The following is a 24,000-nucleotide window of genomic DNA, read 5'->3' on the forward strand; positions in this document are numbered from 1 at the left end:
TATATATATATATACATATATATATATACATATATATATATATATATACATATATATATATATATATATATATATATATATATATATATATATATATATATATATATATATATATATATATATATATATATATATATATATATATATATATACAGTCATCCCTCGCTATATCGCGCTTCACTTTTCGCGGCTTCGGTACATCGCGGGTTTTTCTCGCTAGTATATGTAAAATTATATATCGGATTTTTCATTATATCGCGGGATTCTGCGGCCTATAGGTATTTTTATTTTTTTAGATTTTAATTATTTTTGTGGTAAAATAAGCATTTTCTAGCCTAAAAAATTAATAATAATATAAATAAAAATATAACACATTAATTAAAACCTATATTAAAAGAATATTACAGTAAATCGAAATAAAATACGCATTATAAATGAGTCGACAAAGAATCGCGCATTTTGAAAGTCCCGTATTCTGGGGGTAATTAACTTGTCCATGATTCTGGGGGTAATTAACCCATCCTTAAGGAGGGTTCTTGGACGGTTCTTCGCTACTTTAAGTAACTTTCAAGGTTGATGCCAAACTGTGTCCTGCAGTTTAATGATCAATATGGTTTTAAGAGTCATCATACTTTGGGTAACCTCTAATTTACAATAACTTATGTTTACAACTTAGAGACACATGATCATGATGACGATTTCGATGATGTTGTCTAAAGCTGCAATTAAATTAAGTCGCTGAGTAACATGAATGACCGAGGTTGTGGAGGATGGGATTTTTCGGTCATTACCTTTTGATACAGATGAGATAACTGCTTCATCACTGCATCAGATCAGGAATAACCACCCTCCTCACCTCCTCTCCACCCCCCACTGCTTCCTACAAATTAACCATCAGGAAGCTGCTGCATATGCAAGAGGAAGCTAATGCATTTCTTATTAATTTTCAAAATTAATCATCATCTCTATTTTGAATAGCTCATGAAGACTTCTTTATGCTTAGGCCTCAGGTTTGATTAAGGGCACTTTCGTCAATTTTTGCCTTTTGCTTTCAAAAACACAATTTGCATCAATGTAAATACTTTGTTGTACTGTACTTGTGTAGTTCCATGATCATATGTGTATGTTTGTTTGTTAATTAATTGCAATTATAAAAGAACTTGCATCAATGTACTGTACAGCTATATATACACGTACAAATATTTTTCTAATACGTAAGGACTAAGGATGGGTCTCAAAAGTGTGTTTAAGAGTGTAGAAAGGGTTCATAAGAGCGTGGGAAAGGTTTATGAGTATGGGGAGGGTTTTTAAAGGCTTAAAATATATAAAAATAATAAAATAAATATATGGTTTCTACTTCGCGGATTTTCACCTATCGCGGGGGGTTCTGGAACGTAACCCCCGCGATAAACGAGGGATCACTGTATACTGAAACGCAAAAGAAACTTACCACTTGTTTGAAATGTAATAAAATTGTAACAGTTCAAAATAAAACAAACCAACAATTGCTAATTGAAACATTGGCATTTTATTGATGACATGTCAAGTTTTTGACCAAGGGTCCAAGATACACCATCTCATCAGTTTGTTCTACAGTACAGAACAGCATAGGGTGCAATGTCAGTCCCCTTTCAATAGCGTGTGTGGCCACCATTGTTTTGGATACAGGCAGTGCATCGTCGGCGTATACTGCCTACCAGTCTTTGGATGGATTGCTGCTGGATTCTGTCCCACTCAGTCCTCAATGTCTGAAGCAGCTCTGCCCGTGTCCTGGCCCTGCCAACTACGCGTCTCCCAAGCTCATCCCACAGGTGCTCTATGGGATTCAGGTCAGGGGAGAGCGCAGGCCACTGCATGGTGTTGATGTTCTCGCCTTGGAGAAATGCAGTGGTAAAGCGAGCAGCATGGGGACGAGCGTTGTCATGCTGAAAGGTTCTCAGTTCTGGGTGGTCTAGCAGGAATGGCAGCAGATGAGGTCGCAGGATGTTATCCACATACCGCTGGGCGTTAAGATTCCCATCCACAACCACCAGTGGCGTCCTGTACCGGCCTGATATGGCGGCCCACACCATCACACTTGGGCCACCCCACCTGTTGGCTTGACGCATGCAACAATCGGCATATCGCTCGCCAGTTCTTCTCCAGACACGCTCACGCCCATCAGGACTGTCCACACAGAACCTTGACTCATCGCTGAAAGTGACCTCGTTCCACTGCGCCAAGGTCCACTGCTGATGCTGCTGGCATCATCTCTGTTGGTTGCGGCGATGGGCAGCCGTCATCATGGGGCCTCTGCATGGTCTTCTGGCAGTCAGACCATAGTCATGCAGTCGTCTTCGTGCAGTATCATTGGAGACCCGTGGGTTTGCATGCCCCAGAGTTTCTGCCGCAGTGCGGGATGCTGGACGGAATCGATCCCGCAGGTGACTTCGGACCATCCGCCTGTCCTGCCTAGCAGTGGTGACTCTTGGCCTCCCTGATCGAGGTCTGTCATCTGCAGAGTTGTGGAGGGTGTCTCTGTCCACCAGGGCCGATATAGTCTGGTGTGAACAGCCAAGGCGACGTGCCACCTCACGGTAGCTCAGGCCGCCTTGCAGCATGCCCAGGGCACGCTGCCGTTGATCCCTCGACAATCGTGGCATGTTGATTGAAATGCCCATTTTGCACTGGCGTTTTTAAAGCCAATATCAAGACATCACGTGCAGCTCATTAAAATCATCCCGTACCCCTTGGCTAATCACTGACAGTCAAAACGGCTGTTCAACAGCTGTGCGATGAAGTGACCATTGAAGGTTCAAGTGACCATCCGTGACCGTGTTGTCTGACAGTGAGGACACTATTGTCCACAAATAAGTTCACACATTTACTACACGCAGTGTTATTGTTGATATTGTTACAGATACGACTTTGATGGTATGGTGGGCCGAGCGGGATGGCCGCCGTATCCGTACAAGTTACCCGATTGTGCCCGAACGTTGACTAATCGCGCTATGCTAGACCAATGAAGGAAAAAGAAGACACACGGCTGGAATTAATACGACACGACACCAGGGATACGGTTCTCAAAGGTTGTTATTACAATAATGCGGAAGGTTTAGATTACAGGGACAAGAGGGAAACATAGGAAGGTGGGCACTTAAACACACTTATATTAACCCCAACGGACGACAGATAAACGGGACAAGGCTCACTCACACGGGGTTTGATGGCAAAGAAAGCGGGTAGCGATCGCTCCAGGTGCACCTGGGCTCAGGGCAGGATCACGTACGGTCCAGTTTAAGAGATGCGGTGGAGGTATTGCAGCGCTCGAGGGGTGGCGACTTCTCTCTCCAGGCTGGGGGCGCATCTGACGTCACATCCGGCGCGGGGCCGCGTATATCCGGCGGGGAGTGACACGCCCTCGGCTCGTTAGCTCCGCCTCGTGGAATCGGCACGTTGCTTCTCATTGGGTGCGTGGGGGGGTTACTGGCTCCGCCCCTGACGAGGAGCTGACAGCCAGCCCCTTCGGGGTAACGCCGTGGAGCGTATGGTCATGGCGGGTAACCGAGCCGGTGTGAGGACGCACACTCCCCGCCCCTCTGTTGTTGTAGTCGTAGTTGTAGTTGTAATTGTTGTTGTAATTGTTGTTGTTGTTGTTGTTTGGGGAAGAAGATGGGAGGAGGTATGGGAAAGGTCCTAAACTCACTACTGATGCCATATAATCACATTCTGGTGCAACGAAGAGTCATAATTAATGGAAACGAGGCCTTAACTGACATAGATTAAGAATAACTAGGAAGATGTCCGAAAGTTGGCTACGTGTGGTGCGGTGGACCTGGGCACGACATTTAATGGGGGAATAAGGGGAAGGTCGGCTCTACTGATTGTTATTTACATGCAATGGGACTAGGGAATGGGGGATCGGGGAAAGTTGGGGAGTATTGGAGAAAATAGGGGAATATTTACAAGCGGATATGGAGGCCAAATTCCATATTCGCAACATTGCACCCTTCTCTACCCTCGGGGCGTCCCGACCCGATAAATTTTTACCTACTTTAGTGTGGCACGCAATGTAGTTCCCTCTACTATTAACTCTACCCTGAGTGCGACAGTTTTACAGATATTCACAAATGAGTAAATATGTCCCCCTGCGACGTTGCACCCTTCTCCTCACAGAAACACACCCACAGGATAACCGAATCCGGAAAGAATTCGCAAACTACACATACAGCCGGTAGGGAGCATTATTTACACGACTACGCTGCTATTTACACTACGATCCAGGACCTGTTTTTGGAGGAACACATGCAGATGTTATGCATAGAGAGAGCGCGCTTGCCAACATCGATACACCAACCCACGAGTGCTCTGTGGCCGACGGCCTTTAATAACGTGCAGAGCACCCTTTCCGAGCATCAACAGCACCACCCCATCACCAATCGGTGCAGTCACCATTGTTCAATGATTAAAAATAAATGCGACAACCCCTAACCCTGCAGGTGTCTCTTGCTCTTCTTGTGGTGCACTTGGTGTCAACTAAAAGTGGTTCACCTGTATGGCATAGGTGCCACGTTGACCCATAGGTCCATCCCCGGGTGGTGCTTGGCCGCAAACGAACTGCGGTCCATTGTGGGTGGCCACAAACATTGCGGTCCATATGGTGTATCGATCCCGGCAGCAAACAGCGAAAGTGCAGGCCCACAACTGCGCAGCCAGCACCTCTCTCTCCTCTCTCTCTACCCCAAAGCCAGATCCTCGGAGGTGGGAGACAAAAGAAGAAACAAGTGAGTAAGGTGGTAAGGGCGCAAAAGTGCACGCAATATAAGGTAATGCACACTGGGGGCACATGGGAACCAGGTGAGACAGGTACGTTCCTATCGTACGCCCCCCCCCCCCCCCCCACCAGGTAACCTACATGGCCCCTCCCTTACCCCTTACTGTATCCACACAACACAACACTACCCATAAACATCTACTTTACAAATCAACAAACATCCCTACTGTCTTCCCCGTTCCTCCCATATACCAAATTCGTCTTCTCTCCCTCCTAACCAATCAAATTTGCCATTTTCAACTCTCATCAAAATTTGCCATCTCCAACTCAACATCAAAATTTGCCATCACCAATTCATCATCAGTCCCTCCTAGGGAGGGAGAGATGGAATCACCCCAATGTCTCATCCACGTCGTGATGCGTCTCACAAATCCTCACAGCAATCTCATTTCCTGCACAAAACAAAGAAAACACAGGTGTGGAGTCATCATCATCACCACAGGTAAGTGGCTGCGTATGGTGCGACAGGTTCATCAATCCTAACTATCGCCTAAATGACTTTAACAACTTTACACTACCCGGGGTCTTTCTCCGGCCAAACCATTGGCCCTCTTACACTATGGGTTCTAAAAACCAATTCCCATTGGCCAAACTGTGGTGCTCTTCAATTTGGGGTCTCACTCCCCCGATTCATCTCCCGGTGCCCTCGTACAATTTCTGGGCTGCGACGTGTACCTCTCCCAGTGGGTCTACCCACCTGCACACCTCCACCACTGCAGTTGCCTCCGAGCTTACCTGCTCCTTACCCTAACCTAACTACCAGGGGAAGGCCCTCTGGCTCTCTCCCCACTCCGTGCCCTCTCTGGCACTGGGCTGCCCGATCCACACCCGGGATCCTCAGGCACCCACTCACAACTACCGGCTCCCAGAGCCCACCTGCGGCCTCACCTGGCCGACATCCTCACAGTGGTGGAGTGCCCAACCAACTACACACACTAACAGGCTACACGCCCAGCCATTTCCACAACACTAATGCACCCATTCACAACACCATTCTGCAACCGCACCACAAATGCCAATATCCAACCACAATTTACCTGCACCCTCTACCTAACACTTACACTACCCGCCCCGGGTACTCGTGAAAGGGGGTCCACTCTTCCCCCATCCACACCTTCGCACCATGCACACCACTCCGTACCACTTACTCCAACTCTCTCCACACACCTGTACCTGCACACCTGTGCTCTCACACCTGGTGCCACCTGCACCCTTCTCTCCCCAAGCGCATTCGCGCTGATCCACACACTCACTACTCATACACTGCTCCACACACCTGTCCAATTGCACACCTGTGCAATCACACCTGTTCCATCCTCACACACACGGCATCATCTCAGCTAACTACTCCCTTCTGAAACTTGCGCTTCCCAGTCGTCCCTTTAAACTATTGCGCTCCCACGTCATTATCATCCATACTAATCTACCTGCGTCCCCACTACAGGTATCAGTCACTAACTAAACTTAACGTTACCTAATGTCATCTTTCTAGATCCCTACAATATAACCTAACCCACCCGGGCTAGTTTTCACTGCCATACACCCCATAAGCTATTGCTCCTTTGCCCCCCACTTGGGCAGGGTGGCAGGGATGCCATCCCACCACATCGGGGGTCTCTCACTACCAATTTTGCACATCAAATTTCAACAAATCAAAAATTTGCCAATCACTGCCCATCATCTGCCAATCACTACTGCCAATCCCTTGCCAATCATCAAATTTTGTTTTTCTCTAATTTTGGGTCCAAAACACTAACCTCATCACCCAGTCTACTCACTACTGCCTCTCGGTGCGCCAATTCCTGTCCAAAGCCCGGCTTCGTAAAGCCAAGCAATGGATGCTGGTTGTTTTGTGCCAGCGGCTGGATACGTCCGGCATTCGGGGCAGGGACGGGGGCTTACCCGGGCCGAGATCCCACGCACCACCTCGGCGTGGAGCCATCCAATGTCCCGATCTCGACCTGCCGGCACGTCTCAACAAAAAGTGGTCGCCATGACGACCCTTTCTATCGGGCTGCCAGCTCCGCCTAGTGGAGCCTGGACGCGGCCGTTCAAAGCGAGGCCCGGCACGCACCGAGGGCCTGCTTCGGCTAAAAGTCGCTCTAACCTCTAACCCGTGTAACGTCGATGCTTCACCTGGACGCTTACACCCCGCAGCCCGTTCCTTGCTCACACATCCAGCTGTGCCCATGCTCCTCGTACCCTTCCTTACACACCCAGGTACACCCATTCCACTCACAGCTTTGGTCACACACCTGACCACCGAACACTTTGGCACACACTCGTTGGTAGCACACCTCACCAATACACCTCTTCGCGCCCCCTCCTCGGTCACCTCCTCTGTGACAATCACAGGTGTGCTCTCATTCGCACACCCAACCACGTGCCTCACCACCAACTCCAGCGTGCATTCCCACTCACGCTCTACCATTCCAGGTGTGCATCCTTCCATCCCAGGTGTACATCCTCGCTCACCTGTCACAACTAACTCACGCTCCATGTCACTCTCACTACTTTCACCTCCATTCCTGACAGCGCACTCACCCTTACTCTTGACAGCGCACTCTTTCCCCATGCACCTGTCCGTCACACACCTTTCTCGCGCACACTCTCCCGTCACACCCTCTGTAACACTCACCACAGGTGTGCATTCTTCCTTGCCTTTGACAGCGCACTCTTTCCCCATGCACCTGTCCGTCACACACCTTCCTCGCGCACACTCTCCCGTCACACCCTCTGTAACACTCACCACACCACGCTTCCATGTGCTCCCTCGCACACGCGCTACGACCGACTCACTCTCGCCCGCACACTCACTCCTTGGCACGCCCTTTTTCCTCACACACCCCAGAGTCGGACTTTCTTGCACACCTCCTTTTTCGCACACCAGACCTGTCGCACACTTCACCAACGGCCTCTCACGAACACCCGGGTCTATCTCGACCCCCAAGCTTCTTAAATCCCCTGGCGCATCATACGCACGACCATATTGGTCACCACTTACACCGGGTCCTCTTCCTCTTCGCTTCTCCTCCATCACCTGCGAATCCCTCATCCGGTTAATGAGCACATCATCACGATCCAAACACAGACTTTGGACCAACTCTTTTATCTCCTCTTTTATCTCTTTGTTATCCCCTCTCCGTCGCTTCTTAATTTCGCTCACCCCTTCTTCCACTTCTTCTAATTTGTGCCTCACCTCTTTTATTCCCCGGTATGTCTCCTCAAGCTCGTCCTCCAAGGCTACCTTGACCGTTTCCAGGTGCGTCCTCACCTGCCGGTCCTTCGTCTCCATTACCTCTACCACCTCGTCCAACCTCGCCGTCAGTCCCTCCCGTACCATCTGACATTCCCTCTTCGTCGCTACCAAGTCATCCTTTAGTTCCTTCTGTGTCGCTTTCAACCCTCCTAATACCGCAGTGTTCCTTTGAACCTGCTCCACTAACTCCGTCTGTCCCACCGTCAGCTGCTCCACCTCCTGCGTCAGGTCCTCTATGCCCCCTTGTAACTTTACAGTCCCCTTTCTCACCTCCTTTTCCATGTGCTCCTCACAGTGCCTCACCTCCTCGCGCACTCCTCCGACCTCCTCACTCACTCCTCTTCTGATCTGCTCTCCCATCACTTGCATCTCCTGCCCAGATGCCACCCTCATCTGCTCCATTTCCTCCCTGTGAGCATCCAGTTTGGTTTCTACCCCCATTCTGACCCCCTCTATCTGCTGCTCCATTTGTTTAACTTCCCTTTCCGCTTGGTCCCTCATGTCCCTCAATTTGCCTTCCATACTGTTTTCTAACCCCTCTAACCCATTTTTCACTCCCTCTATTTGATTCTCTTGAGCGGCCATTCTGTTTTCTACCCCCGTTAACCCATGTTTCACTCCCTCTATCTGATTCTCTTGAGCGGCCATTCTGTTTTCTACCCCCATTAACCCATTTTTCACCTCCTTTATCCCGTTGTCTAACCCCTCAAAATTTTTGTCTACCTTCTCACCAGTACCCCTCGCTTCGTCCCTCATTACCCCCATCTGGCTTCCCATTACCCCCAATCGCTCACTCCGAGCATCCATCCGGTTCCCCATTTCCTTCATTTGGCCCTCCAATCGCTCACTCCGAGCCCTCATCCGGTTCTCCAATCGCTCACTATTCTGGGCCATAAGGGCCGTCATTTGTATACAAAACGAGTTCCAATCCATCGGGGGCGCTGCCACGGTCGCCGGCGCGGTGACCAGCGAGGCGCCATTTTGCGTGCTTGCTACCCTCGCTGTTTCGCTCTCCTCATGTCCCTCATGTCCCTCAATTTGGTCCTGGACCGACCCTGCTTCACTCTCCCCTACCGGACCCCAGCCGTCTTGATCCACCATAGCGCGACTTTCAAAATTCGGTTTTTTATTTTATTTTCGTAAAACAAATTCAAATTTCGCCGTTATAATTTCGCGCGGGAAACGCGCTCCGAATCGATTTTCCCTCCCAAAATTTGGGCCTAACTAATTTAGTCCCGGGTTCGAATTCCACTCCTCGACACCAATTGTTACAGATACGACTTTGATGGTATGGTGGGCCGAGCGGGATGGCCGCCGTATCCGTACAAGTTACCCGATTGTGCCCGAACGTTGACTAATCGCGCTATGCTAGACCAATGAAGGAAAAAGAAGACACACGGCTGGAATTAATACGACACGACACCAGGGATACGGTTCTCAAAGGTTGTTATTACAATAATGCGGAAGATTTAGATTACAGGGACAAGAGGGAAACATAGGAAGGTGGGCACTTAAACACACTTATATTAACCCCAACGGACGACAGATAAACGGGACAAGGCTCACTCACACGGGGTTTGATGGCAAAGAAAGCGGGTAGCGATCGCTCCAGGTGCACCTGGGCTCAGGGCAGGATCACGTACGGTCCAGTTTAAGAGATGCGGTGGAGGTATTGCAGCGCTCGAGGGGTGGCGACTTCTCTCTCCAGGCTGGGGGCGCATCTGACGTCACATCCGGCGCGGGGCCGCGTATATCCGGCGGGGAGTGACACGCCCTCGGCTCGTTAGCTCCGCCTCGTGGAATCGGCACGTTGCTTCTCATTGGGTGCGTGGGGGGGTTACTGGCTCCGCCCCTGACGAGGAGCTGACAGCCAGCCCCTTCGGGGTAACGCCGTGGAGCGTATGGTCATGGCGGGTAACCGAGCCGGTGTGAGGACGCACACTCCCCGCCCCTCTGTTGTTGTAGTCGTAGTTGTAGTTGTAATTGTTGTTGTAATTGTTGTTGTTGTTGTTGTTTGGGGAAGAAGATGGGAGGAGGTATGGGAAAGGTCCTAAACTCACTACTGATGCCATATAATCACATTCTGGTGCAACGAAGAGTCATAATTAATGGAAACGAGGCCTTAACTGACATAGATTAAGAATAACTAGGAAGATGTCCGAAAGTTGGCTACGTGTGGTGCGGTGGACCTGGGCACGACATTTAATGGGGGAATAAGGGGAAGGTCGGCTCTACTGATTGTTATTTACATGCAATGGGACTAGGGAATGGGGGATCGGGGAAAGTTGGGGAGTATTGGAGAAAATAGGGGAATATTTACAAGCGGATATGGAGGCCAAATTCCATATTCGCAACAATATTTAAAGGTGGTAAGTTTATTTTGCGTTTCAGTATGTATATATATACGTATATATATATATATATATATATATATATATATATATATATATATATATATATATATATATATATATATATATATATATATATATACACAAAGAATTAAGTTAAGCACCCCCCCGTTTTGTTACAACCTCGCACATTACAAGTTTGTTGTCGTCAAAACAGTGTAATATACCCATGATATTGCTATATTTTCTGGAGAAGTGATATTATGGTCACATAAAAACATAACAATCATGCCGTTTTCAATATTTTATTCTGAATAATTTAAGGTGAAATTTTTTGGGAATTTTAGGCATATTTTCACCTCAATTTAAGTATGGAGCTATAGGTCCATCACGGACAGTGTGGATGACGTTTATGTTTTCTAACGTACAGTCATTGTTCTGAGAAGACCTCTAGCGATCTTTGCGTCAATAACGTGTGTAGGACCCACGTGATCGGATCACTGACTCAACCCTACGTCTCATAGACCCTGTAAGCCGTCGTATGCGTTGCTGTGGCAGGTTGTTCCATTCCCGATGTAATGCACGTTCCAATTCATCCAGATTGGCTATTGGAGGGACCATCTTCGCAATTTGTCGTCCCAACATGTCCCAAACGTGCTCGAGGGGGTTCAGGTCAGGACTGTACGCAGGCCAGGGGATGGTTGTCACAGCACCTTGCTCCATCCGATCACGTGGGTCCTACACACGTTATTGACGCAAAGATCGCTAGAGGTCTTCTCAGAACAATGACTGTACGTTAGAAAACATAAACGTCATCCACACTGTCCGTGATGGACCTATAGCTCCATACTTAAATTGAGGTGAAAATATGCCTAAAATTCCCAAAAAATTTCACCTTAAATTATTCAGAATAAAATATTGAAAACGGCATGATTGTTATGTTTTTATGTGACCATAATATCACTTCTCCAGAAAATATAGCAATATCATGGGTATATTACACTGTTTTGACGACAACAAACTTGTAATGTGCGAGGTTGTAAAAAAACGGGGGGGTGCTTTACTTAATTCTTTGTGTATATATATATATATATATATATATACATACAGACTTGGCATTTAATATGGAATATTTTTTTTGTGGGGGTGAACTTACTTTTCAAGATGTCTTAGAACCAAAAGTTCATTGGAATTATGTTGAAATTAGTCTAGATTTTGTTAATGTCACCTTTAAAAGAAACAAAAACCACATTTGACATTTCGAAACAAATAAATTGATCCTTGAAAGTGATGTAAACTGATATCGAACTCAATTCATGGACAGTACTGTTTTAAACTTCTGTACGTTTTCCAGAAGTATCTCTTTATTTTGCACATTAGGCAAAATTTTTTTTAACAAAAACAAAAGTTAAATTACGACTGGGATTACGGACAGTAAAATTACAGTTCAGTACTTCGTGTAACCCCCACGAGCATTCAGGAGAGCATGTACACGTTGAGGCATGCTGTTCACGAGATTTGCCGAGGTTTGGACAGGAATCGCTTGCCATGCAGTGACAATAGCCTGCTGCAATTCACGCACAGAGGTCGGCTGCTGGTCCAAGTGGTCGATTTGACGCGTTAATTCTGCCCACAAGTTCTCTATCGGATTCATATCCGGGGCCATGGCAGGCCACTCCATATGCTCTACACCACGGTCAGCAAGAAAGTGTTGGATCATGCGAGCACGATGAGGCCGTGCATTGTCATCTTGGAAGATAAAGTTTCCTCGAAAGGCTGCACGAGCAAATGGAAGCAATGTTTCTTCCAGAATGGCCCTGTGCTTGAACTGGTTCAGGTTTCCATTCAGAACAACCAGGTCAGTTTTGCCCCCTGCATGAAAAGCAGCCCAAACGGTCACCCCACCACCTCCAGCTTGGACTCTTGGCACTATATAATCTTTGTTGTCGGCTTCATGCACTTGGCTGCGCACTCGGACGCGGCCATCTTGACGATAGACCAGAAATCTAGACTCGTCACGGAAGATCACGTGATTCCAGTGTACTGGCTGCCATCGACGGTGCGCTCTGGTCCACTGCAATCGGCGCTGGCAGTGTTGTTTGGTCAGGCGTGGCTTTCTCAGGGGATGCCTGGCACGACAGCCTGCTTGAACCAGTCGTTGGTTGACTAGCCTTCTGGATATAGGCACATTTGTCAGTTGCTGCCACTCAGCCCTTAGCCGATTAGCTGACTTGGTACGGCCATTGCGGACTAACCGGTGCAGCTGGCGATCATCCCTCCTTGTTGTTCGGCGGGGACGTCCTGGCCTCGGTATTGGAGTAGGGACACCCCTCTGAGCATTTCGTTTCAGGATCTTTGACACCTGACCTTGAGTGATGCCATACTGCCGAGCAATAGCACACTCTTTCATGCCGTAATTTCGTAAAGCCACCACTCCATGACAAACAGCATTGTCGAGTTGACGGAACGTCTCTAGAGGAAGCGGTAATAACTTTTGGAGACGTGCAGCAGTTGTTTTCCACTAATACGGAACGCAACAACCCTTGTATACCCGACTGTGAAGCCAATCGTCAAATGCACCTGTCCGTACATTTTGCCACGCCACCTGTGATATAATCCTGTTGTTGACTTCTTGCTGCGACAGACAATCAGTGACGTGGTTCTTTTAACAAATAAATCACCAAAGTGTAAAAGAAACTCACCAGATTGATATACTGAGTTAAGAAAGTAAACCCAAGTCAAGAAAAAAAAATATATTCCATATTAAATGCCAAGTCTGTGTGGTGATTGAAAAGTAACTCCCTATTTTAAAATACTTATAATTTATTTCTTAACTATAATTTTTACAAGAAATGGATATAAGAAGAAAGCGTATAGCATGAAGTTTTATTTAAAATTCGATATGGGCACCAGAATTCGCCACCAGCTTCTCAAGCCGCCCGGGAACCGCGTCAACTGATTTCACCAGGAACTCTTGTGGGATGGAAGACATAACTTCTCGTATTCGCCCTTCAAGTTCCTCCAAAGTCGTTGGTTTGGTACAGTAGACTTGCTCTTTTACCCAACCCCAAAGAAAAAAGTCACATGGTGTTAAGTCAGGGCTCCTGGCTGGCCACTCATACGGACCACGACGACCCATCCATCTCCCAGGGAAGTGGGCATTCAGCCATTCACGAACAACAATAGCAAAATGTGGAGGAGCGCCATCTTGCATGAAAATCAAATCTTCAACATTCTCCGAAGCACTGATAATTGGCCAGATTTCGTCTTGCAGCATGGTGAGGTACCTTTTGGCATTCATGGTATCGCGAAGAATGAAGGGACCTACAATCCTTTCCGAAGTCATTCCACACCACACCGTTACCTTGGGCCGATATTGCATTTTTTCAGAAATAAAACGAGGATCTTCTCCTGCCCAGTAATAGCAGTTGTGACGGTTCACAAACCCACCGATGTGAAATACCGCTTCATCAGACCAGAGGATATTTTTAAAGAGATCAGACCAATCTTCATACCAAGCCAGCATCACCTCCCCAAACTCCATGCGAATGTCGCAGTCTTCAGCAGAGTGCTTGACAGTAGTGCGGCTTCCAAGCATGCCATTTAAGCTCCTTTTTGAGCACAGTTCGTACTGTGTGAAAGGAGAGCCCACTTTCCCTTGCTGCTTGTCGAATTGACTTTCTTGGGCTATGTGTAAACATTTCTTGAACTGCTTGCACTGTCTCCGGGTCACTGGACTTGGAAGGGCGACCGCTTCTTCGAGTATCAGATACAGATCCTGTAGCCATGAGTTTTGCATGACAATTCTTGATCGCCTTTGCCTCAACTTGAGCATGTGCTCCTTTAATGGTCCTCCACCATCTTTGCACTTGAACAACGGATTTCCAAACTTCGTAACGTGCCGCAAGTTGGGCACGCTCATGCAGGGTAAGACGCCCAGCCATGTTTGTAGGGCTTCCGAATTTCAAACAAAAGATAATCTGAAAAAAAACCAACACAGATTAAATTCTCCTTCACTAAGGAACAAACACTAAAAATTTGAGAAAAATATTACAATAAATAAATAATTTCGAAATATTTTAAAATAGGGAGTTACTTTTCAATCACCCTGTATATGTATGTATATATATACATATATATATATATATATATATATATATATATATATATATATATATATATATATATATATATATATACATATATATATATATATATATATATACATATGTCAAGTAGTAGATTTGTTATTGCCTAAAGTTCAGTTATAGACGTTGGTTGCTAATGTGTTATGATTTCAATGTTGTTTAAAAATGCTATTTTCATAAAGTTAATAAAGGGTTTTTGCTTCGTTTTAGTTTTGGATGAGGAAAGGCTCGCTGAGGTCATGTTGGACAAATTGTATACGTGTGCTTTTTCGAGGCTAGATAAGGCCGGTTGTGAAACCACGCCCACATGCGCGTGATTTTGTGTAACGCGAGTAGAATGTTTAGAGTGCAGACATAAACCTATCGTTAACCATATATATTTTGTATTAATCACAGCAACGCATGACTCTGTATAAACATGCTTTGAATTACTCATGTAAACAAACCCATAAAATATATGGGTTTGTTTGGCCAAGCATACACTCTTCTCTTTGTGAGTTACATTTCTGTTTTCTCGGTGCCCAGAGAAACATTTGGTCCGAATGATAAGGAAGGGCTGACTCCCCCGAACAGCGGATAACGGTGGGAGGGACTCTCGCCAGTCGCTTTGTTCTCTCGGAGATTTTCTGATAATCGTATTCATATATAAGTGAATGAGAATCAATGTGTTTCCAGGAAGGCTTGACGTGGCATGAGACTGGCTCTTGCTGTAGATGTCTTGGCTTCTTCCGGATCTGTATAAGTTGGTTTTTAATAAAGCTGCGTCATTTCAGGCTATTGTGGACTTCTTTTGCAAACGAAGAGCTGCTTCTTCACACATATACATACACATATATATATATATATATATATATATATATATATATATATATATATATATATATATATATATATATATATATATATATATATATATATATATATACAGTCACGTGAAAAAGTAAGTACACCCATGTAAAGTTTTGACTTTTTCAGCAATATTGATAGATAAAGGTGATATAATAAAACAAATATCATGAAACATTTACATTTTGTAGTCCATTGTATAATTTAAATAAACATAAATGCAAATTTCGCATGTGGAAAAAGTAAGTACACCCCTACATTTATCACTACTTCAAATACCTAAAATTAGAATCAGGTGCACCAGCTCAGGTGCAAATGATTAGAACATCGTTAGAGAGGATCTTGGAGGAACCTGTCTTATTTAAACCTCAGACATTTAGTTTGGTTTGCTCTTTGTTGTTGAAGTGTGCGGCCTCACCATGCCTAGATCAAAAGAGCTCTCTGATGCCTTCAGAAAGAAGTGTTATAGATGCCTACGAGTCTGGGAAGGGATTTAAAAAGATCTCCAAACAATTTGAAATCAATCATTTGACTGCCCAGAAGATCATCTACAAGTGGAGCAGATTCCAAACAACTGCCAACTTGTTCAGGCCAGGCCGCCCAGGCAAGTTCAGCGCGAGAGCAGACCGCAAGATGCTGAAAGAAGTCTCTAAGAACCCCAGAATGTCATCACGGAACCTCCATGTAGCTCTTGCCATTGTTGATGTCAAAGTGCACGAGTCTACCATTAGAAAGAGGTTGCACAAATTTGATCTACATGGGAGGTGTGCCAGGAGGAAACCTTTGCTGTCCAGAAAGAACATCAGGGCAAGACTAAAGTTTGCCAATGAACACCTAGGCAAAGACCAGCACTTCTGGAACAATGTGCTCTGGACAGATGAGTCAAAGGTAGAGCTATTTGGCCACAGTACCAGAAGACATGTTTGGCGAAAACCAAAGACAGCATTTGACCACAAGAACCTGATACCAACTGTAAAGCATGGTGGTGGAAATATTATGGTTTGGGGCAGCTTTGCTGCATCAGGGCCTGGGCAGCTCACCATCATAGAATGCACTATGAATTCTTCATTGTACCACAGGGTGCTTGAGGATAATGTGAGGCCATCTGTCAGAGGTTGAAGCTCAACCGAAGGTGGACCTTGCAACATGACAATGACCCTAAACATACCAGTAAATCCACCAAGGAATGGCTGAAAAGAAAGAAATGGAGGGTTCTGGAATGGTCAAGTCAAAGCCCGGATCTAAATCCCATCGAGATGTTGTGGGGGGATTTGAAGCGAGCTGTGCATGCAAGAAACCCCTCAAACATCGCACAGCTGAAAGAATCCTGCATGGAGGAGTGGGCAGAAATTTATCCCAGTCGATGTCAGAGACTGGTAGAGCTAACTTGCCAAGTTATAAAAAACAGTTATAACAGTTATAAGCAAACAGCAGACAGTTATAAGAAACGCCTACTTGAGGTTGTTTCTGCCAAAGGGGGCAATACCACCTATTAGAGCCAAGGGTGTACTTACTTTTTCCACATGCGAAATTTGCATTTATGTTTATTTAAATTATACAATGGACTTCAAAATGTAAATGTTTCATGATATTTGTTATATTATATCACCTTTATCTATCAATATTGTTGAAATGAAGATCAAATAGCTGTATGTTGAAATATGTTGAAAAAGTCAAAACTTTTTACATGGGGTGTACTTACTTTTTCACGTGACTATATATTATATATATTATATATATATATATATATATATATATAAATGTATATATATATATATATATATATATATATATATACATATATATATATATATATATATATATATATATATATATATATATATATATATATATATGTATAGATGTATATATATATAATTATTTATTTATATATATACATATATATATATATATATATATATATATATATATATATATATATATATATATATATATATATATATAGATATATATATATATATATATATATATATATATATACATACATACAAACAGACTTGGCATTTAATATGGAATATTTTTTTTTTTCTTGACTTGGGTTTACTTTCTGAACTCGGTATATCAATCTGGTGAGTTTCTTTTACGCTTCGGTGATTTCTTTGTTGAAAGAACCATGTCACTGATTGTCTGTCGCAGCAAGAAGTCACTAACAGGATTATATCATAGGTGGCGTGACAAAATGTACGGACAGGTACATTTGACGATTGGCTTCACAATCGGGTATGTAAGGGTTGTTGCGTTCTGTATTAGTGGAAAACAACTGCTGCACGTCTGCAAAAGTTATTGCCGCTTCCCCTGGAGATGGTCAGTCAACTCGACAATGCTGTTTGTCATTTAGTGGTGGCTTTAGGAAATTCCGGCATGAAACAGCGTGCTATTGCTCGGCAGTATGGCATCACTCAAGGTCAGGTGTCAAAGATCCTGAAACGAAATGCTCAGAGGGGTGTCCCTACTCCAATACCGAGGTCAGGGCATCCCCGCAGAACCACAAGGAGGGATGATCGCCAGCTGCACCGGTTAGTCCGCAATGGCCATACCAAGTCAGCTAATCGGCTTAGGGCTGAGTGGCAGCAACTGACAAATGTGCCTGTATCCAGAAGGCTAGTCAACCAACGACTGGTTCAAGCAGGCTATCGTGCCAGGCGTCCCCTGAGAAAGCCACGTCTGACCAGACAACATCACCAGCGCCGATGGCAGTGGGCCAGAGAGCACCGTCAATGGCAGCCAGGACACTGGAATCACGTGATCTTCAGTGACAAGTCTAGATTTCTGGTCTATCGTCAATATGGCAGCGTCCGAGTGCGCAGACAAGGAATCACGTGATCTTCAGTGACAAGTCTAGATTTCTGGTCTATCGTCAATATGGCAGCGTCCGAGTGCGCAGACAAGTGCATGAAGCCTACAACGAAGATTGTATAGTGCCAAGAGTCCAAGCTGGAGGTGGTGGGGTGACCGTTTGGGCTGCTTTTCATGCAGGGGGCAAAACTGACCTGGTTGTTCTGAATGGAAACCTGAACCAGTTCAAGCACATGGCCATTCTGGAAGAAACATTGCTTCCATTTGTTCGTGCAGCCTTTCGAGGAAACTTTGTCTTCCAAGATGACAATGCACGGCCTCATCGTGCTCGCATGATCCAACACTTTCTTGCTGACCGTGGTGTAGAGCATATGGAGTGGCCTGCCATGTCCCCGGATATGAGTCCGATAGAGAACTTGTGGGCAGAATTAATGCGTCAAATCGACAACTTGGACCAGCAGCCTGCCTCTGTGCGTGAATTGCAGCAGGCTATTGTCACTGCATGGCAAGCGATTCCTGTCCAAACCTTGGCAAATCTCGTGAACAGCATGCCTCAACGTGTACGTGCTCTCCTGAATGCTCGTGGGGGTTACACGAAGTACTGAACTGTAATTATACTATCCGTAATCCCAGTCGTAATTTAACTTTTGTTTTTGTTAAAAAATTTTTTTGGCTAATGTGCAAAATAAAGAGATACTTCTGGAAAACGCACAGAAGTTTAACACAGTACTGTCCATGAATTGAGTTCGATATCAGTTTACATCACTTTCAAGGATCAATTTATTTGCTTCGAAATGTCAAATGTGGTTTTTGTTTCTTTTAAAGGTCACGTTAACAAAATCTAGAATAATTTCAACATAATTCCAATGAACTTTTGGTTCTAAGTCATCTTGAAAAGTAAGTTCACCCCCACAAAAAAAATTTCCATATTAAATGCCAAGTCTGTATATATATATATATACTCAGGTGTAGTTGTGACCTGACCCTGAGGTGTAGTTCCCTCTACAAATAACCTGACCCTGAGTGTGACAGTTTTAAAACACCAATAAATATGTCCCCCTATTACGTTACACCCTACCTAACAGATTCACACCCACAACTAACCGAATTGCGGAATTAATTTTCAAACTATACATGAACGGTGGGGAGCATTATTTACAAGTGGCCTTATCTGATTATTTACAAAGCGCAACCCAGGACCTGTCATTTTTCTTTTTAGGAAACAAAAAGAGAATCCTGTGGGGGGAAGGAGACAGCATGCACTGCATCGACGCACCAGCACCAATAAACACCAAAGCACCAATCAAAGAGCAGTCAGCACCATCCAGTGCACAGTCATCACATAATAAAAAAAAGAAACACACTGATGGTCTTGTTCTTCTGCCCCGCTCCCTCTGCTGGCCGATGTCTCTTCCTGATGTTGTCTTTCTTCCTTCATCTTCTTTGCTTGCGGCCTATTTGGTGGATAATAAAAACAAAAAGCACAACCGTGTCCAATGTGGTTATTTATGGCCAACAGGGGCCCGACTCTGGTGGTCCACCTGCATGGCTTAGGTGCCACCGTGACCGTGGTCCGCAAGCAAGATCTTTCTCTGGCCAACCTGGCCGGTCCCAGCAGAGGGGCCATGCCACAAAACGGGTGGTACATAAATGTTGCTCGGCCACAGTACTGTGGTCCATATGGTGGTGCATGGATGCAGGCAGCTGGTTGCGGGGATTCGGGCACACAATTGCAGGCTCCCGCACGCTCCCCCTCAGTGCCCAGAGAGCACGGTCCATGGGTGGGGAAGGAAGACAAAGCGGCAGCGTTAGCGAGGGGTAAGGTCACAAGGGTACACATCCATCAAGGTAATGCAGAGCGAGGTGCGCATGAAGAGCGAATTGAGAAAGCTCATTCCTAACGTATGCCACCCCCCCCCCCCCCTGTCACCTACTCTACCCTTGCCCTTACCCCATATTTACAAAATCTACACATTTACAAATTCGTCACTACGTCCTGTCTTCCCATATCTCCCCTAATCCAAATTCGTCACAATCCCTCTAACCAAATTTGCCATCACCAATTCATCATCAATCCCTCTTAAGGAGGAATAGATGGAACATCAAGCACAATGTCACACCCACGTCATGATGCGTCTCACCTTCCCAAAACATTTGCACAGAAAAATTATCAAAACATGGCATGGTGTGGTATGGAGTACCGTCGTCACCTCAGGTGAGTGGATGCAGATGGTGCAAGGAGATTTCAATCCTAACTACTTCCTAAATGACATTAACACACTTTACACTACCCGGGGTCTTTCCCTGCCAAGCCATTGGCCATCTTACTCTATGCGGTTCTAAGAACCAAACTCCCATTGACCATCTGTGGCGCTCACCAATTTGGGGTCTCACTCCCCCGATTCAAGTCCGTGCCTTTGCACAATTTCAGGACTGGGTCGCGTGGCTCCCCTAACAGGTCTACTTACCTGTGCGCCTCCGCCACTGAAGTTGTCTCCCGAGCTTGCCTAGCTCCTCACCCTACCTATCTAACTGGGGAAGGCCCTCCCTGGCACTTACCCCCTCGGTGCCCTCTCTGGCACTGGGCTACCCGGGTCCGCCCTCCGGATCCTCGGGCCCCATCCACAACAACTCTAACTGGCCCCCAGAGCCTACCTGCGGTCTCACCTGGCCGACGGACTAACAGTGGCGGAGCGCTCAACCAACCATACCTTTAACAGGCCACACGCCCAGCCATTTCCACGTCATTAATGCACCCATCAAAGCACCATTCTTCCACACGCACCACAGATGCCAATATCCAACCACAATTTACCTATACCCTCTACCTAACTCTTAAACTACCCTCCCCGGGTATTCGTGATGGGGTCCATCCTCCCCATCCACTGCTTTCGCACCAACCACTCCACTCCACAGTTTCCACCATACTCACTCCACACCATCCATTCCATACTCCATTTACTCCAGACCATTCATTCAACCATTCTCCATACACCTGTTCACTCACTTGCACACCTGTGCTCACACACCTGGTGCCACCTGCACCCTCCTTCCTCCCAGGCTTCTTCATTCCATACAATACAATTCACCCACACTCACAATACTCTGCTCAATACTCTTTCTACACACACACACAGCATTCACGAGCAACTCCTCTCAATACCTCATTTCAATATGCGCATGCACACGGTGGTTCCCATCCAATTCCTCATTTCACCAAGCCCAAGAGGCACCCACAAGCTGCACCACGGACACACCCATCAGCTGCACGACGGACGCACCCACGGGCTGCACCACGGACACACCCACCGGCTGCACCACAGACACACCCACCGGCTGCACCACGGACACACCCACCGGCTGCACCACGGACACACCCACCGGCTGCACCACGGACACACCCACCGGCTGCACCACGGACACACCCACCGGCTGCACCACGGAGACACCCACCGGCTGCACCACGGACACACCCACCGGCTGCACCACGGACACACCCACCGGCTGCACCACGGACACACCCACCGGCTGCACCACGGACACACCCACAGGCTGCACCACGGACACACCCCCCGGCTGCACCTCGGACATACTCAACGGCTGCACCTCGGACATACCCACCAAGCATTCCACACACCTGTTCTGCACTTGCACCCCATGCAAGCTCATTCACTCAACACAATGTCACTCATCTCACACTTCTCACAATACGCTGCTCCATACACTTCCAATTCCCCAAACCATTGCCTCAGGCACCCAAATTCTCCCACGCTCATACACACATCTTTCCCGAGCATTGCCCCTCAATTCCTCATTTGCTCAACATGCTCACCCGCAAAAACTTCCATACCAATTCCTCATTCAATAAACCACAAACACACTGCATCATCTGATCAACCTGGTGCCCTTCTAAAACTTGCGCTTCCCAGTCGCCCCTTATATTATTGCGCTCCCTCGTCGTTATAATCCATCTAACCTATTCTACGTCCCCTACTACAGGTATCATGTCGCTACTTAACCCTACAGTTACCTATTGTCATTTCTAAGTCCCTATACATTATCCTAACCCTCCCTCGGCGAGCTTGCACTGCCAAACCTCACAACTAGTGCTCATGTGCCCGGGGGATGTGAGGAATCGCAGAGTTGCCATCCCACCACATCGGGCATCTCCCATTATCAATTTTGCCCATCAAATTCCAATTCTGCCCATCACTTTGCCAATCATCCGCCAATCAATGTACCAATCATGCCAATCACCATCCCCAATTTCGGATCCAAAACACGATCATCATCTCAGTCCGCTATATCTGAGCCTCGGTGCGTCGTTACATTCTCAAAGCGCGGCTTCGCAAAGCCGCGCAATGCATTCGGGTGGTTTGGTCGCCTGCAGGTTGAGTCCGTCCGGCATTCGGTTCAGGGGAGGAGGTTTACTCTGGCCGAGATTCCAAGGTCCACCTCGGCGCGGAGCCTTTCGGTCCCCCGCCTGATGGCCCAATCTCGCCCGGCCGGAACGCCGCAACCACAAGGGGTCACCGTCCCGACCCTTCCTACCTGCCGTCGAACCGGGCGGCCCACTCCGCTTAGCAGAGCGCGGATGCGACCGTGCAGGGTGCAGGGCGAGGCCCGGCGTGGATGCGCACGGCGGTTTTTTTTTTTTTTTTTGTATACAAGATCGAGGCTCGTGAAAGAGCTAACATTAATCACACAAAAAGACAAACCGACACACAAAACACAAAAAACAAGGGGAGCGGCAGACAAGATGGGGAGAGAGGGGGAAGGACACAAACACAACATTTGAGAGCAGGGACATCGGGAGGACTTGGGGGGAGGTGGGAGAGGAATAAAACATATGAACACTGCAAGGACTCTGGGGTGAATTACCGGGGGTAGAAAAGATCAAGGTTTTCGATGGGGGAAGATAAGAGATGGTGGTGAACAGCTGTTTTAAAGACCTGGAGGGAGGAGTGGGATTGAAGGGAGTGGGGGAGTTTGTTCCAGAGGCGGGAGAAAAGGGGAATGAAAGAGTGAAGGTGAGCAGAGAGCCTAGACTTTGGCAGTTTAACCATAAGAGGGTTGCAGGCAGATCTTGTGTGACCTGAAGGAATATTGGGGGGACAGAGCACAGAGAGAGCTGGGGGAGCAAGGCCGGAGAGGAGTCGGTAGAAGACAGAAAGACCACCAACCTGCCTGCGGTGAGTGAGTGAAAGGCCCTCGGAGTTGACTACATCGCAGGAGATTCCAATGATTCTGAAAGCTTTGGCCTCAACAGCGTGAAGCCGAGCAAGGTGTGAGGCGGGAGCACCAGCCCAGAGGGGGGAACAGTATTCCATTGAGCTGCGAATGAAAGCCTTGTATGTGGTGAGCTCAGGTGTGCCAAGGAAGGACTTCGCACGACGGAGGATGCCCAGTCGGCGACTGGCTTTGGAGGCCAGCTTGGAAATGTGGTTTTCCCAAGAAAGATCATGGCAGATAGTGAGACCCAAAAGCTTGAGCGACAGAACTTCTTGGAGAGGATTGTTGAGAAAGTAGATGGGAGGGTTGTCCAGTCGGTCCTTTCGGAGAGACATTGTAAGAGTGTGAGATTTGTCAGGATTGAAAGACATGTTCCACTTGTTTGACCAGTCTGTGATTTTGTCCATGTCTGCAGAGAGTGAGGAGGCTGCAGACTGCCGATCTGAGGGATGAGGAATGGAGCGGCAGATAGTGGAGTCATCAGCAAAGAGATAGAGAGGATTTTCCAGAGAGTCGGAGAGGTCATTGATGAAG

At 46.7% G+C, this 24,000-nt stretch overlaps 1 protein-coding gene across 1 annotated transcript in view; it reads right to left on the reverse strand.

Moving 5' to 3' along the window:
- The window catches only part of PDE2A (phosphodiesterase 2A), a 376,017-nt gene that overhangs the window by 15,949 nt on the left and 336,068 nt on the right, over positions 1–24,000 (reverse strand). The gene's annotated exons all lie outside the window — the stretch shown is intronic.

Source organism: Myxine glutinosa, chromosome 4, assembly GCF_964187855.1.
Source record: "Myxine glutinosa chromosome 4, kmMyxGlut1.1, whole genome shotgun sequence".
In the NCBI taxonomy this organism is placed as follows: Eukaryota; Metazoa; Chordata; class Myxini; order Myxiniformes; family Myxinidae; genus Myxine; species Myxine glutinosa.